The 15080-nt window shown below is 37.2% G+C and overlaps 1 protein-coding gene and 1 long non-coding RNA gene across 3 annotated transcripts in view; one reads left to right on the forward strand and one right to left on the reverse strand.

Annotated features, from left to right (window-relative positions):
* The window catches only part of CLYBL (citramalyl-CoA lyase), a 291846-nt gene that overhangs the window by 82290 nt on the left and 194476 nt on the right, over nucleotides 1–15080 (forward strand). The gene's annotated exons all lie outside the window — the stretch shown is intronic.
* Nucleotides 815–7618, reverse strand: LOC143681509 (uncharacterized). Its single transcript, XR_013174684.1, has 3 exons — nucleotides 7499–7618; nucleotides 3426–3470; nucleotides 815–1072 (listed from the first exon to the last, which is right to left on the reverse strand). It is a non-coding gene; the product is annotated as an uncharacterized LOC143681509 (long non-coding RNA).

Here is a 15080-nt window from a genome sequence, read left to right on the forward strand (position 1 = left end):
TTCTTATACTTTGGAAACCCTAGAGATATGCATCTATTGATTGAACAATATACTTGAAACTGGAGCAAACAAGGCTTCATTTGATACTAGCCACATGCATGGGTATAATAACATTTTCCAGTTGGCATCTTTGAATGTATGCTTCTTGATTGGGGTTATTTTGCCCAGCCAAGAAAGAATGTCTCCGTGGTAGTTCTCGTACAACAGTAACTGCGTGTCATTTTTACCTGCAACACTTCTTGCTGTCCAGCCCACACACAGATGACTAACATGTCCTCACCTTCCAGTGCTGGACAGCAGAACCATCTCATACCTAAGTGTATCTGACCTTTTTCTTTGGCATGTCCTCTGAGCAAGTGCTCTCAGCCCTGCAGTTAGGGACATGCCTAAGGATGTAGACATCAGGTTATCATCGAAAAAACCAAAAGGATTAAGAGAAACCAAACGCTAGTGGTATATCTACTTGATGTAAGTGTCGGTACATGTCTTTGTGACTTGGGTACACTAAGAAAGCCAAAGGAGTTAAAAAAAAAAAAGAGTATCACCTTTGGGCAAAAGCCAGCTGACTCTGACAGGGACAACTTGGGCTTCTCTTTCCCTGGAGCTGAACTCGGGTGTATCTCAGTTTTACTAATCCTCTTCCAGGAAAATATTGTAGGCTCATTTACTAAAGGGAATAGGAATAGTTACTAAAGAGACAGGAATAGACTAAGGACCGAATGGTGGAACCCATTTATGATGTTCAGGAGATACAGAGAGGGATAAAACTGCAAATTTAATGAAATTTTAATAAGTCTAATTTTTTCTCCCTAAGGGCTTTGCAAGTAAGCATTTATTCTCCAAAATTCTCTGTTTCTAATGATTTATTTTATAAAGATGAAGGAAAAAGAGAAAAAGTAGACCCAACATTTTCTTTGGTCAATGACCTAAGTAGATTATAAGTTATGACCGCTGACATTTTACCAAGATAAATCAGTGTGTCGTAGACATAAAGCTTGACTCTGATTTGGCTCTCATCCCCTCTGACAAGTTTTCGTGTGCTGTTAGGATTCTGGATTGGCCACATCAACACCTGGGAAAGTAGGAGATGCAAATAACGTTTCTGGCAATTGCATTTTGAAGTTTGTCAAATGTAGAAATAATTTTTCTTTGAATCTTTGTAATTCTCTGAAGTGGATACTTTAAAGTCAATTGTAAAATGCTGCTTTAGAAAGAGTCCATGTAAACATGCTTCTTTATTTAATCATAAGGGAGATTTGAAGAGAAGATGTTTAATCAGTCATTTTTGTTCCAGAAGAATATGAAATTATTATTAGTTTGATTACTAATGATACCTTAGATTTGAGTAGCACTTTATAATTTTAATGCACTGTCACAAATATTAGTACACATAATCTTTGAATGAGTTCTACAAGGAAGATATCTTGGTTTTATAGAGGGGAAAACCATAAATGTTCGTAAATAGATTTGTAGCATGCTACATAGTGCCAGCTTTGTATTCTGAGACATTTCTGTGTTATAGGGAATACATTTGTTATGCAGATGGCTAGAAAATGCAACCTAGGGCTGAAGAGGATATTTTAATTCCATAAATATCTATAAAGGATGACAGAAACCAGGAATGAAGCATGTGCAGTCCCCCTTTTAATGCACAATTACATGAATATTGGTTTTATGATTGGTTAGTTTTTGTGTGCTTGTAAAATACTGCTGTATGTTACATAATTATAATACAGTAATTATAGCATAATAATAATAAAATAGGAAAATTATGCCCCAGTATTTTTAAAGACAGGATTTATAATTGGCAATATCATAGCAGAACAATGTCTTACAATTATAAGGCAGTCTGGTTTGTGGTTTAAAATATATTTTTCTTATAAAAGAAAATATCAAAATATCCAAAATATATTTACTCCTATAAATTAGAAATTTTCTCCTGCTTGTTAAAGATTAGGTAGCCAGGATATTTGTTTGGGGGCAATTTTCTATTACTATTCAGAAACAGAACTATATTATTGGGCATGGAAAACTCTGATTAGTGTTTCTGAGAATTATTATAGCACAGCAAGAGAGGGAAGCAGTCCAAAGTGCTAAAGGTTAAAAGCAATTTATAAAAACTAGGAAAAGATCTTGCTTGTTAAAAAAAAAAAAAGTAGGAAATACATGTTTCTTAAAATAATTAAAATTGTCTAGGTGATAATCTTAACTATAATTTTCATGAAAATATTTTGGCAGAGGATGAAGACTTAAAATGAAAGAAGGCCTATATAAATAATTTATTATTTTATAACACCCAAATTCATATCAAGGCACTTTTTAGCTAACCCAAAAAAAAGTAAAGTAAACTTTCACATAATAATCGTACAAAGAGTTTCCACATATGGTTCCAAAAACTTTTAAAAAATATAACTCTGGGGAAATAATCATTTTATGAAAAGAAATATATTTAGAATTTTACTAGAGACACATAGAATCAAATCAAACTTAGTACATATAATCTTGTGATAATCAAATATACATTTTGCATTCATGAAGTTTAGAAAGAAAAACTATGGGTATTGTATGTGTGTGGTTTTCTTTAAACAACTCTAACATCCAAATGGTCAAACTGTTGGACTGATTCATGTTAGATAAAACAGATGGGATTCTCAGATCGTGCACCATTCAGCCGTTTGATGGAATTCGCGCCATTCTGACCAGTGAGCCCAGATGGCGCTTAAATCTGTCACTCTTTAACGACCCTACTGTTTTTTAAAAATATTTTTATATTTGAGCAGATTCAGTTAATCTGGGAGATTAATCATTTCCAAAATATGTCTGGGAAGGGATTTACTGAGATGTAGTAAAAGAGGATTTCATTTCAGAGGAATGAAAAGGTCTCCCAAACACGGGTTTATCTAATAGAATGAATATAGGCAGGAAGGACCTGGAAGACCTTGGGCTTTGGAATATTTTACAGGGCAGCAAGGCCACAAACCCCACATTGAGAGCAGCAGTAGTGGGGATGGGGTTAAGGGAAGAGGGGACGAGCATTAGGGAAGGGTCAGGTTGGGAGGGGTGGAGATAAATACTAGCATCTCCCAGAGAAGCTTTTGCCATTGCCAAGGTTAGAACCAGCAAAGAACAGTGTGTGACTCTGACCCAGAGCTGAGTGGCTTTTAGCAGTCTGATCCATCTGCCCCCTGGATTGGAGTGACTGGTGGGCAGTCTCCTGGACCCCTGAGATCAGGTCCAACATGATAAACCTCTCTGAAATAGTTTTAGAAAGGACCTCTTCTTGCCAGAACTTTCATAAATCTCATAGGGATTTTCCCTGAAGATTTTCTTCTTCTTTATTCATTATTTTGAATCAGTCTAATGACAATGCTTCAGTGATTTGGGACAAGAGATGCTGGCCAGTTCCTCCCTCCAAAATCTCTTACCTTGGATACATTTGTACAGTTGCCTGGAATCGCTTTCTATTCCTGCTGGGGCAGGAAAGGGAAAAATGAATGGTTTTTCATTATGCAGGCTCAGTTTTTTCTACATTTTAATCAGATGTAGCAAGGGTCAAAATATGTTGCAGAATTTATACCATTAATGTGAAAATTTTCACTGCCCCCAAAAGCCAACTGAGATGGGCAAAACCACCCATATTAACAAAATGTAAAATGCCCTACTGTCTTTAAGGATGTTCTCAGTGCTGTTGGGCTGTTCTGCGGTAATAGTTTTCCTGTGTGTCATGTGGGGCTGCTATCCCGAGTATCCTGTGGAAAGCAAGCTGTTGAATGTCCCTGTTGAGTGTGGCAGAGCACTGGGGCATGGAGGTCCAAAATGTGCCCATCAGAGTGTCTGCACACTGAAGACATTTTAGAAACCTAAAAACCTTAGAGAGTTTTTCCCCCTAAATTAAACAAGCATCACAAAGTGAGCGGAGAATCAAGGTGTGTTGGGCGGTTCTTTCTGTTGCTTTAGAGCTATGGGAGTCTCAGAGATTCATGGTCTCTCAGAAATCACTGCTGTGCTAGAACATGGTGGATGACTCTCCTAACTAACCCCTCTCCCTCGTAAAGGGCATAGTCAGCCTCCACAGTAACCCCACATCTGTGGGGAAGAGGATCTGTATATTTTGAACAGAGTGGAAGAATATTTAGCATGTTATGTGTTGTGTTCATCTTAAATCTCCTGTAAATGCTCAACCAGGTTTCACATCTTTCCCTCCCTCCCCCACCCAAACACAAAAACACACACTGATGATGGAAAAGATTGCAGTACATTCCTGATTAAAGGATATTGCTTTTGATAGACACTAAACTATGGCTGGAGGAGTAGAGACGCTGTCCTTCATCCAATTCTGTAAAATGTTTTCAGGAGTCAGAAGTAATCAGTGGGTGCGTGTGTGTGTATGTGTATTTTTACCTCAATATCCTAGGTAGTCTTTGGGTGTTTACAGTGTAAAACTGAACATTGTAGGGAATTAATGCAATTAGTGAAGCTTGTATTCAGTTTGATGAAGTCATATAATAGAGATGATATTATCTAAAAAGCTAATTTATCCTTTTTTACTAGATTAGATATTAATAACAGTTGAAATAAACATTCACTCTGAAATTCTACTGTTCAGCTGATTCTGCATTCATCTGATTTCCTTGGAAGAGTAAAATATTCCTAATATTCAGTTGGCTAACAGTCTATTTTAGAATAAAAGGGTAAACATATTTGAAGACTCCTGTGTTCATCTGGGAAATAAAGCTTTTGCCCATCATTTTTCATTAATGCTTGTAAGCAATTAAGTATGAAAAGATGAGGAGCAAGAATAAAACTTCACCTTTAATAAAATTTTGGCCATTTGGACAAGACAAATGTGTTTTGGTAGGTGGGAGACTGTTGGTGGAGAACTAGCCCTCTTTGCTTCCTGTGTCTGGGCCCCTTCTTTGGGCACTGAGGCTGGCACAGCAATTCCTGCCAGGCTTCCAGAGATGCCCTTGGGGTTGGCCTGGCTCTGGCCAAAGTGCTGGAGCCAATCCAGGAAATAGGATTAAGGGATAAAACCCAGTCAGAGGTCATGGTCAGTCAAATCAAGGTATTCATCCAGATGACAAGTTGGAGGGGCAGAAGCCAGGCTGGAAGCACCCAGAGACTCCAGGGCAGGGTGAATTGGTTCAGGACCAGGAGGCAGGAGGCACAGCCAGGTGTTGCCAGCAAGCAGGCAGAACCCTGTGTTCTTTTTTCAGGAGGGCCTCAGCTTTGAGTGAGGAGAGAGGCATTAAGAGCATTAAGATACTGTGAAGATAATTACATGAAATCTTGAATAGAGAGTGAGATCTTGTTGGTTTGTACAGGTTAGTGTGATGCCCTGAGTAATTTCGGCAGAGAACAAAAAAGTATTTACAAAATCCCTTGAGAGACTGGAGAGAAAGGAGGAAATATTAAACTTCCTCACCTGCAGAATTCCTATGTTCTTGCAGGCATTGTGGACAACTAATTTAATAGGCTGAACCTTCGAGCTTGAGGCTCACCTCTATGAAACTTACTCCTGCAAAAGAGAAGCTAAGCCTACTTATAATTATTCCTAAGAATCACCCCAGAGAACCTCTTTTGTTGCTCAGATATGGCCTCTCTCTCGAAGCCAACTCAGCAGGTGAATCCACTGCCCTCCCCCTACATGAGACATGACTCCCAGGGGTGTAGATCTCCCTGGCAATGAGGGACATGACTCCTGGGGATGAGCCTGGATCTAGCATTATGGGAATGAGAATGCCTTCTTGTCCAAAAGGGGAAAGAAAAAATGAGACAAAATAAAGTTCCAGTGACTAAGAGATTTCAAATAGAGTCAAGAGATTATTCTGCAAATTATTCTTACACATTATAGAGATATCCCTTTTAACTTTTTAATGTATTAGAATAGCTAGAAGAAAATGCCTGAAACTGTTGAATGGTATTCCAGTAGCCTTGATTCTTCAAGACATTATGTAACTATATAGATTTTACAGTGTCACTGTGTAGTTGTGTAAACCTTGTGGCTGATGCCCCCTTTATCCAGCATATGGACAGATGAATTAAAAAATAAGAATGAAAAAATAAATAAATAATGGGGGGGTATGGGGGTAAAAAAATTGGGTAGTGTGCAATACTAGTGGTCAGTGAGAGGGATGGATAAAGGGTATGGGATGTATGGGGTTTTTCTTTTTATTTCTTTTTCTGGAGTGATGTAAATGTTCTAAAAATGATATGATATTATGAGCCATTGATTGTATACTTTGAATGGATTGTGTGTGTGTGAAGATATCTCAATAAAAATATGTGTTTTTAAAAAGATACTGTGAAGAGCATGTGGGTTGTCCTCCTTTCCTTTTAGTCTTCTCTAGGCATTTGCAAAAGTTCACAAGGTACTTTTTACAATATCCTTTAAGACTCAGCAAAAAAGTCATAAACCTTGAAAAAGTTGGGTATCCCCAGGGACCCCAGTTATCTAAATTGGAAATGTAAAGTTGGGTGGTGGCTTTTCAAGTCATTGTTTCTTCACCTTTGAATAATTTCCTAATTCCCTGAAAGCCTACCTTCAATTACATGAATATTGTAAAGCTTCTGTTCCAGTCCCCATAAAGATTCCTATTTTTAGCTTTTAAGAGCTGTTACTTACAAGCTAAAATATTCTGTACTCCACTCAGTACACATCTCATGGTTAGAGATGAGTTCCAGGAACTCGAGACAAGTTTGAACTTAGTCAATTTGTTCTATTTCATTATAGGCAGCTTTTCTAATTCTATAATTTAATTTTAGTGTAAGTCCTATTAGAAATTTCCATGAATGTAAATGATTCTCAAAAAGTTTCCCCTATCCAAATTATCTTATCTGGAATTTCCCTTTGCAATTATTATTTCCTGAAACATAACTTATTTGCACTTCCGGACACATGCTCTGAAAACAAGCATCTATCAGCCTGCCACTCTTAATGGGATTTAGAAATCTGTGCCCTGTCTGCACTTTATTTCTACTGTTCAAATAAAAAACAGGGAAGTTTGAATATTTCACATTTGTGAAAATTTCTATGTTACTGATTTTTTAGGAATTATGTATTTGGGAAGGGAGCAAAACAACAGCTGGTTAATTATGAAATTAAACCCACTAATTTCAGCCAAACCATGGTTACTTTTTAACATTCAACCTTGTACCACCCATGGGAACGTAGTATGTCTCTCCTCCCTGAGGTTACTGAGCCATTAAAATCTCAGTGTTTTCAATGTGCTTCACCTTTTTCTTGCTTCCTAAATACGTTCTTCAAATAACAAGCCAGAGAATCAGATCATGTCACTTCTCTGCCTATAAGCTTCCAAAGTTTCTCATTGAACTTAGAATGAAATTCACACTCCTTACCGTGGCTGACAAGGCCCTGCGGTTCTGGCTCCTGTGGGCCCCTCAACTTATTATTCCATTCTCCCCCTTTCTCACACCCCTTAAGTCAGATAGGCCTCCAACTGTTAGCTCCCCTAATATGCAGCAAGCTGTCTCCTACCTCAGGATCTCTGCACTTGCAGGTCTCTCTTCCCTTTTGTTAGGACAAGGCTCCTTTTCATCCTTGAGGCCAAATGCCTTCCCACCATACTAGTTTTAGTACCCTTCCCCCACCCCCCATTATTCCCTATCACAGCATTCTATTTCTTTCCTTCATGGCATGCATCACAATCTGTAAATTTTCTTGTTGATGTATTTGTTTTCTCAGATAATGTTTGTCTCCCAGTGCAATATAAACTCCCCGAGACCAGGGACCACATCCGTCTTATTCCGCCAGAGTACTCTGATAGAACAAGACAGATCTATTTGAGTTAGCAAAATACCATTTGAATATTTGATTTAGCAAAATACCCAGCACATAATATGTGCTCAATAAATATTTATCTGGTGATGGAATAAATGAAAAGGCTTACACTGCTCTGTTCTACCTTAGGTTGGGATCCTGTGCCCCATCTCACTTCAAGGCACTCACCTCATAGAGCTGGCGCTGGGAACTGTAGGGAGAGATCCAAAAATTGTGTCATGTGGTGTAACTCAATATGGCACTATCTGGCCCAAGAAAAAAATACTATTTTCTTTTGAATAATTTGCTATTGCTTTAATGTGTATTGGGGGAAATGTAATTAACACTGCAAATCCAGAATTTCATGGGGAATATTGCTGAGACAAGGCTAAGAAGTATGTCAATGTTAAAGGTGAATTGATTTAAATAAAACAATGTAAATAATAGCACAGGTGGTATGTGGATATGGCAGATACTATGAAGTGTGGTAAGTAACTGAAGTGTACAAATTCTGGAATAATAGATGTTGTTGGAAACATAGGTAGGAGCCAGTTGTGAATGCTTTGGAATACCAAGCCAAGGAATTAGAACAGAGAAGAGAAGAATAATTGCAAGTTTTAAATCAAGGGAGTAACATGATTGCGTTTTGAGAAGAATAATCCATAACAGTGGGCAAGGTAGATTTTAAGGGCTTGTTGGAACCAAGGGAAAGACTGGATGCAGAAAAGCTAAAGTTGGGAAATTACTGCAAAAATTCTGTTGAGAGGTGAAAGAGATCCAAACTTATAATGGGGGAGGGACAGAGGAGAAAACACTCCAACCCCCAACTCCCCTTCTGCCTGGATATGTTGCCCCACTCACACTCTTCACCCTGGTGACTCTCCTGATCTTACCTTTAGCACATAGCACTCGCACCGCCTTTCAGGCACGGACTCAGCTTTGTAAGGCTCTGCTCTAAATTGGAGCCTACTTGAAGCCAAAGACCACATCTTCTTGGTTTTTTAATTTAATTTAACTTAATTATTTTATTTTTATTTATTTTATTTTATTTTCAGTGCCTAATAGAATATCTGGCACATAGCTGATACTCATTGGACATTTCTGAATAAATGAATCAAACATGAAAACAAATTTGTTATGCAACTTATAGTGATTTGTATTATGACCTGAAAGCCACATGCACATTATTTAGCTTCCTCGTTTTAATTTGGTGACAGGGTATTGTAATGGTTAAGAGTAGAGGCCTTGAAGTCATACATATCTGAATAAGAAGCCTGTCACCATATTTGTTCTGTGACACCAAGCAAGTTATTTGATTTTTCTGTGTCTCCATTCCGCAACTGGAAAATGAAAATACCATTATAATGATCAAATGAAACCATACATCTAAACTGCTTAGATCACTGCCTACCTAATTGCTTAGATAATTAGAACACAGTCATATAACTATTAATCAGAACTTATTATAATTGGTATTGATAGCAATAATAATGGAAATCATTTGATAAATTTAGATTTTAGGTATAAAGTTTACTGATAATAAGAGACACATTTGGGCTTGAGATGATAAGCAGTTTTGTTCTACTCAATCCTTCACATTCTATAGGATTACTCATCTTTTAAAAATATTTGTGTCTTAAGATGAAACTTCTGTACAACCACTAATGATTGGTGAAAGTTCTGTACAACTTTTTCTGAAAAGTGTATTATAAAGAATCGTATTGAATATATTAAGAGTTTTCTATTGAGCTAGTGCAGAACTCAAATATGTTCATGTATAGGCCAGTTTACCCAGTATAAATTACAGAAGTTCCTGAGCAGTCTGGGCAAATTTGAACTCTCCTCCTTTACTTAGTACTGACATGTGACGTGAACTTTCCATAATTAAAAAGAGAGAGAGAGAGTTACTGAGATGCAAGCCCTCCTGAAGGTCCAGAGGTATAAATTATAATTGATTATTAATGCTTGCATTTTTAATATTGCCTCTAAGCACCACAGATACTAGCTACAGTGGAGAACACAGGAATGGTGAGATCATTTTCTTTGGCCTTGTCTCCTCTGAGGCATGCACTAAAATCCTACCAGGTGATTCTTGCATGGTAAATTTGCTTCAGGTCATTTAGAAGACATTTAGCTCTTTAATATATTATTTAATTTAATATTATTATTATAGCCATTACTGTTCTCATCTTAAAGTATTTTTCAAGGAAAAACAGATACACAGTAGATGACTACTTTAAACCTTTTTCTATGAGAATTTCATTAGTCTTAATTAGAAAACTCCGTAACAATAAGTTTTTTAAAGTGTATATAATTTTCTGTTTAGAGTATGGCAGTGCAGCTACAGTCTCATTGGAAAATTTCATATAACATTTCTAAAATGGAAAATTGTGAATGAGATAAATCTGTTTCTATTGTTTCCAAGTTCAGCAATGCAAGGGCATTTCACTTTCAAGAAGACAATGTGTCATATTTAAGATGGGCAAGTCATTTAGGTCATTTTAACTTTCGAGCTTTTGTAGCACGGGTTATTTTCAGAATCCCCTCCCTGTTTAAAGCCCAACTCCATATGTTACTGCAGGTAAGAGTACCACTATAGAACTCTGAACATATTGAAGAGATTTGGTTCTAATGGAAATCTCCTAAAATCTGCTCTTTTTTTCCTATTCCAAATATTGATACTTAAGCTTTAGGGAAATCTAGAGCACATTTTCCTCCTTTACTTGAGAAATTTCAATTATGTCTTTAAACATCAACAGTTTCATGGTAAGAACCAAGTTGAGAGTCTCTGCTCTGTTCCACCTAGTGTATTCAGGGCTATAATAAATATTAAACAGCAGCAATAACTCTCTCAATTTTCTCCACTGTTCATTTTGTATAAAAATCTGGGTGACTTAATTTTATTATGCCCTAACCCATTAAGTCACCATTACAGATGTTGGCAGGTGATGAATCCAGGGGAATTTTCAGAGCTCATTCATTCATGAAACAAATATGTTCTAGGCACTAGAGATACATCAGTGAACAGAACAAAGATGCCTGCCTCCTGGAGCTTGCATGGTAGCAGGGAGAGTCTGGCTATTAGCAACAAAGATAATAAATAAGCAAATAAAGTAGAATTTTAGAAATTGGTAAATGTGATAGTGAAATAACAGAGCAAAGAAAATGGAAGAGGGATTGCAGTTTGCAATTTTAAATAGAATGGTAAAGATAAACTTCTTTGAGAAGGTGAAATTTGAGCAAAGTCTTGAAGGAAGGGAGGGACTAAGCATGCTCTGGAAAGAGGAAAGGGCCTTGTGTCCAAGAATATCCAGGAGGCCTGTGGGCTATTGTGTGAAAGATGGCTCCAAAGCCATAGGAGATAAGATTACAGAGAGGTCATATGGGCTAAATCACTAAGGATTTTGGCTTTTATTCTGAGTGAAATGGTGAGCCATCACACAATTTTGAGCAAAGGAGAGACATTACCTGACTCATATTTTAAATGGACCATTTGGATGCTGTGTTGAAAATAGACTGTAAGGGTCACAGGAGACCAGTCAGGAGGGAGTTATGGTGATCCAGGTAAGTAATTACCATACTCACCTGGTGAGTCACCAGGTGATGACTGGTGGCTCAAACCAGGGTAGAAAGTAGTTAGATGTATCTTGGATGTTTACTGAGACAGAACAAACAAGATTTCCTCGTGGATTGAATGTTTCTCAGTTGAAAGAAAAAGAAAAGTCAAGAGTGACTGTCAACGTTAATGGAATGAATAATCTGAGGGAAAGAGTTGACCTCAACTGGGATGGAGAGGCTATGGAAGAAGCAGAGTTTTGAGGGAGGAAAGTTCAGGGGTTCAGCATTAGATATGTTGAATTTGAGATACCTATTAGAAGTTTACGTGGATATGTTAAGTAGGCAGTTGAATATAGGATCCTGGCATGTGGGAGAGAAGTCTGGACTGGAGACCTTCATTTGGAAGCTGATGGCAGAGAGATGGTGTTTAAAGCAATGAGACTGGGTGGGGTCACTAAGGGAGTAAGTATACCATTATGGACCAAGGGCTGACTGTGGGTCATTCAAATCTTAAGGAATGGTGAGGAGATAGTGGGTGTAGAACCAGTAAAGGAGACCAAGAAGGAGTGAACAATAAAGTAGGATAATAACTGTCTAAGTTTGCCAGGCTGCTATGACAAATATCACACAATGGATTCACTCAACAACAGGAATTTATTGTTTCATGGTTTCGGAGACTAGAAGGCACGCTTCTTCCCAAAGTTCATAGCATTCTAGTGCTGTCTTGCCACAATTCTTGGAGTTCCTTGGGTTTCCTATTCATTGAGCTGGTGCCAAATTCAAATATGATGCTTCACATCATATGGTAATATCCTCTAATTCCTTTTTTGGTTCCAGCTGACTTCCAGCTAATGGCTCCTTCCTGTGCTTTTTCTTTATAAAGCCCCCAATAATCCAGATTAAGACCCACCCTGGTTCAGTTGGCCACATTTTAACTAAAAATAACATCTTCTCAAAATCCCCTTGGGGGAATGGCGAGAAAGGGGGAAAATTCAACTTCCCCAAATGGAGAATTGTTGATATTCTCACAAGCAGTGGAGACAAACAAAGCAATAGGCTGAGCCCTCAATCTTGGGGTTTGTTCATATGAAGTTTAACCCCGCATAGGATAGGCTAAGCCTACTTAAAATTAGGCCTAAGAGTCACCCCCAGAGGACCTCTTTTGTGACTCAGATGTGGCCTCTCTCTCTCAACCAACATGACAAGCAAATTCACTGCCCTCCCCCCTCTACATGGAACATGAGTCCCTGGGGTGTAAACCTTCCTGGTAACATGGGGCAGAAATCCTAGAATGAGCTGGGACTCAGCATCAAGGGATTGAGGAAACCTTCTCAACCAATAGGGGGAAGAGAGAAATGAGACAAAATAAAGTGTCAGTGGCTGAAAGATTCCAAACAAAGTTGAGAGGCTATCCTGGAGGTTATTCTTAACCATTATATAAATATTCCCTTTTTAGTTAAGGTATATTGGAGATGCTGGAGGGAACTGCCTGAAAATGTAGAGCTGTGCTCCAGTATCCATGTTTCTTGAAGATGATTATATGATATAGCTTTAACAATGTGACTGTGATTATGAAAACCTTGTCTCTGATGCTCCTTTTATCTACCTTATTGACAGATGAGTAAAACATATGGATTAAAAATAAATAAATAATAGGGCAGCAAATGTTAAAATAAATGTAGTAGATTGAAATGCTAGTCATCAATGAAAGGGAGGGTTAAGGGGTATGGTATGTATGAATTTTTCTATTTTCTTTTTATTTCTTTTTCTGAATTGATTCAAATGTTGTAAGAAATGATCATGATGATGAATATACAACTATGTAATAATATTGTGAGTTATTGATTATATATCAAGAGTGGAGTGTGATTATATTTAATAAATAAATAAATAATTTTTAAAAACTGACAAAAAAGGAATGAAATGATCATATGGTAAGAATGTGGATGTTTGTATGTTGTTATGTTTAATAAAAAAAAAGAAAAGAAAAAAAATGGACGATTTATAGTGGGTCTCACCCATAGAGATGTGAATTAAGATTTAGAACATATGTTTATCGAGTACATAATTTCAACCTACTATAATAACCAAGAAGTATGTGTTCTGGAAGCCAAGTGAAAACAGTCTATCAAGATGGAGGAGTAGTAATTATGCCAAATGTTGATGATGGGTCAAGTAATAAGAAAGAAAAGATGGCTACTAGATTTAACAACATAGAGGTCATTGGTGACCTTGACCAGAACAGATTTGGTAGAGGTATGGGTTTTTCCTAATTTCCTTGCTCGTCAGGGAAGGGTAAAGTTTAAAGAAAACCGAATCAGAAGGACTCATCAGTCTTTATGGTTAATCCTGCATTTTTTACTGTAATACACATAAAGGGAACCAGAACTCTTGTATTACAGGATGTAAATGATTGCTACTGTGTGTGTTAAACAGTTTTATTGATGTATAACTTACATACCATAAAATACACTTGTTTAAAGTGTACAATTCATTGGTTTTTAGTCTGTTCACAGAGTTGTGAACCATCACCACTGTCAATTTTAGAACATTTTCATCACTCTGAAAAGAAACCCCATTTTCCCCTAGTCCCTGAAGCCCTAGTCAATCATCAGTCTACCTGCTGTCTCTATGAACTTGGCTATTCTGGATGTTCTATATAAATGGAATCATACAATATGTGAATATGCGGCCTATTGTGTCTGGTTTCTTAGCACAATGTTCAAAAGATCTATGTATGCTGTCCCATGAATCAGAACTTCATTCCTTTTTATTGCTGGATAATATTCCATTGTATGGATATTCCACATTTTATTTATCCATTCATCAGTCAATGGACATTTGGGTTGTTGCCACATTTTGGCTATTGTGAATAATGCTGCTATGAAGATTCATGTACATGTTCTTAGGTAGACTTATGTTTTCATTTCTTTGGGGTATATCTCTAGGGATTGAATTGGATTTTTACTTTCTTGAAAACACTCTCAAATGGCTTATATCAATATTGCCATAATTTCAAGACAAAAGTGAGGCAAAGGTGAAAAGTAGAACCTAGAACACAAGTTGTCTTTCTCAGGTTCCCAGGTTCCTTGAGAAATTTCAGCTGTAGTTACTATGAGTATTGACTTCAGTGTTAAATGAGTGGCTGTTTATCTTTTTTCTGTTTCTGGAGATAATGCAATAGTAAGCCACATCAAAAGGGGCAGAGAATGAGGCAAAGAAACCACCTACATCGGCTTATTGAAAATTAATGTTAGTTCAGAATCCAGGTCATTGTTCACTTTTAGCTGCATAGAAATCTTCAAGTAGATTTCCTTACAACCTCTTCAAAATAAGGGTGCCAGAAATGGCTGCCAAATACATTGACTTAGAGAAAGAAAAAAAAGACTCGTAATTGCCTGTCACTCTTTGGATATACTTCTGGGGAACACCAATTAAAAGCCTCTAACATGTGGCTTTTTCAGCAGAATTATATTAATACAAAAGTAGTTTTATCAAATATGAGTCTATGTGTGTCTGTGTGTGCATGTGTTTGTGTATTAAATGTTTCCATAATGAGTTCCCAAGTGCTTTTTTGGCCATGGTTATTAAAGCTTGCGTGTTTGTAATTTATTTGGCAAAATGCCCTCGGTGAAGAAAGGATATAGTGTTCTCTTGGTTCTTTGCCCAAAGTAATTTTGGAGAAGTCTGCAACTGTATTTAGTTTATGTCATTCATTGGAGACAAGTCATTGCAATTACAT

Source organism: Tamandua tetradactyla, chromosome 4 (assembly GCF_023851605.1).
Source record: "Tamandua tetradactyla isolate mTamTet1 chromosome 4, mTamTet1.pri, whole genome shotgun sequence".
Classification (NCBI taxonomy): domain Eukaryota; kingdom Metazoa; phylum Chordata; class Mammalia; order Pilosa; family Myrmecophagidae; genus Tamandua; species Tamandua tetradactyla.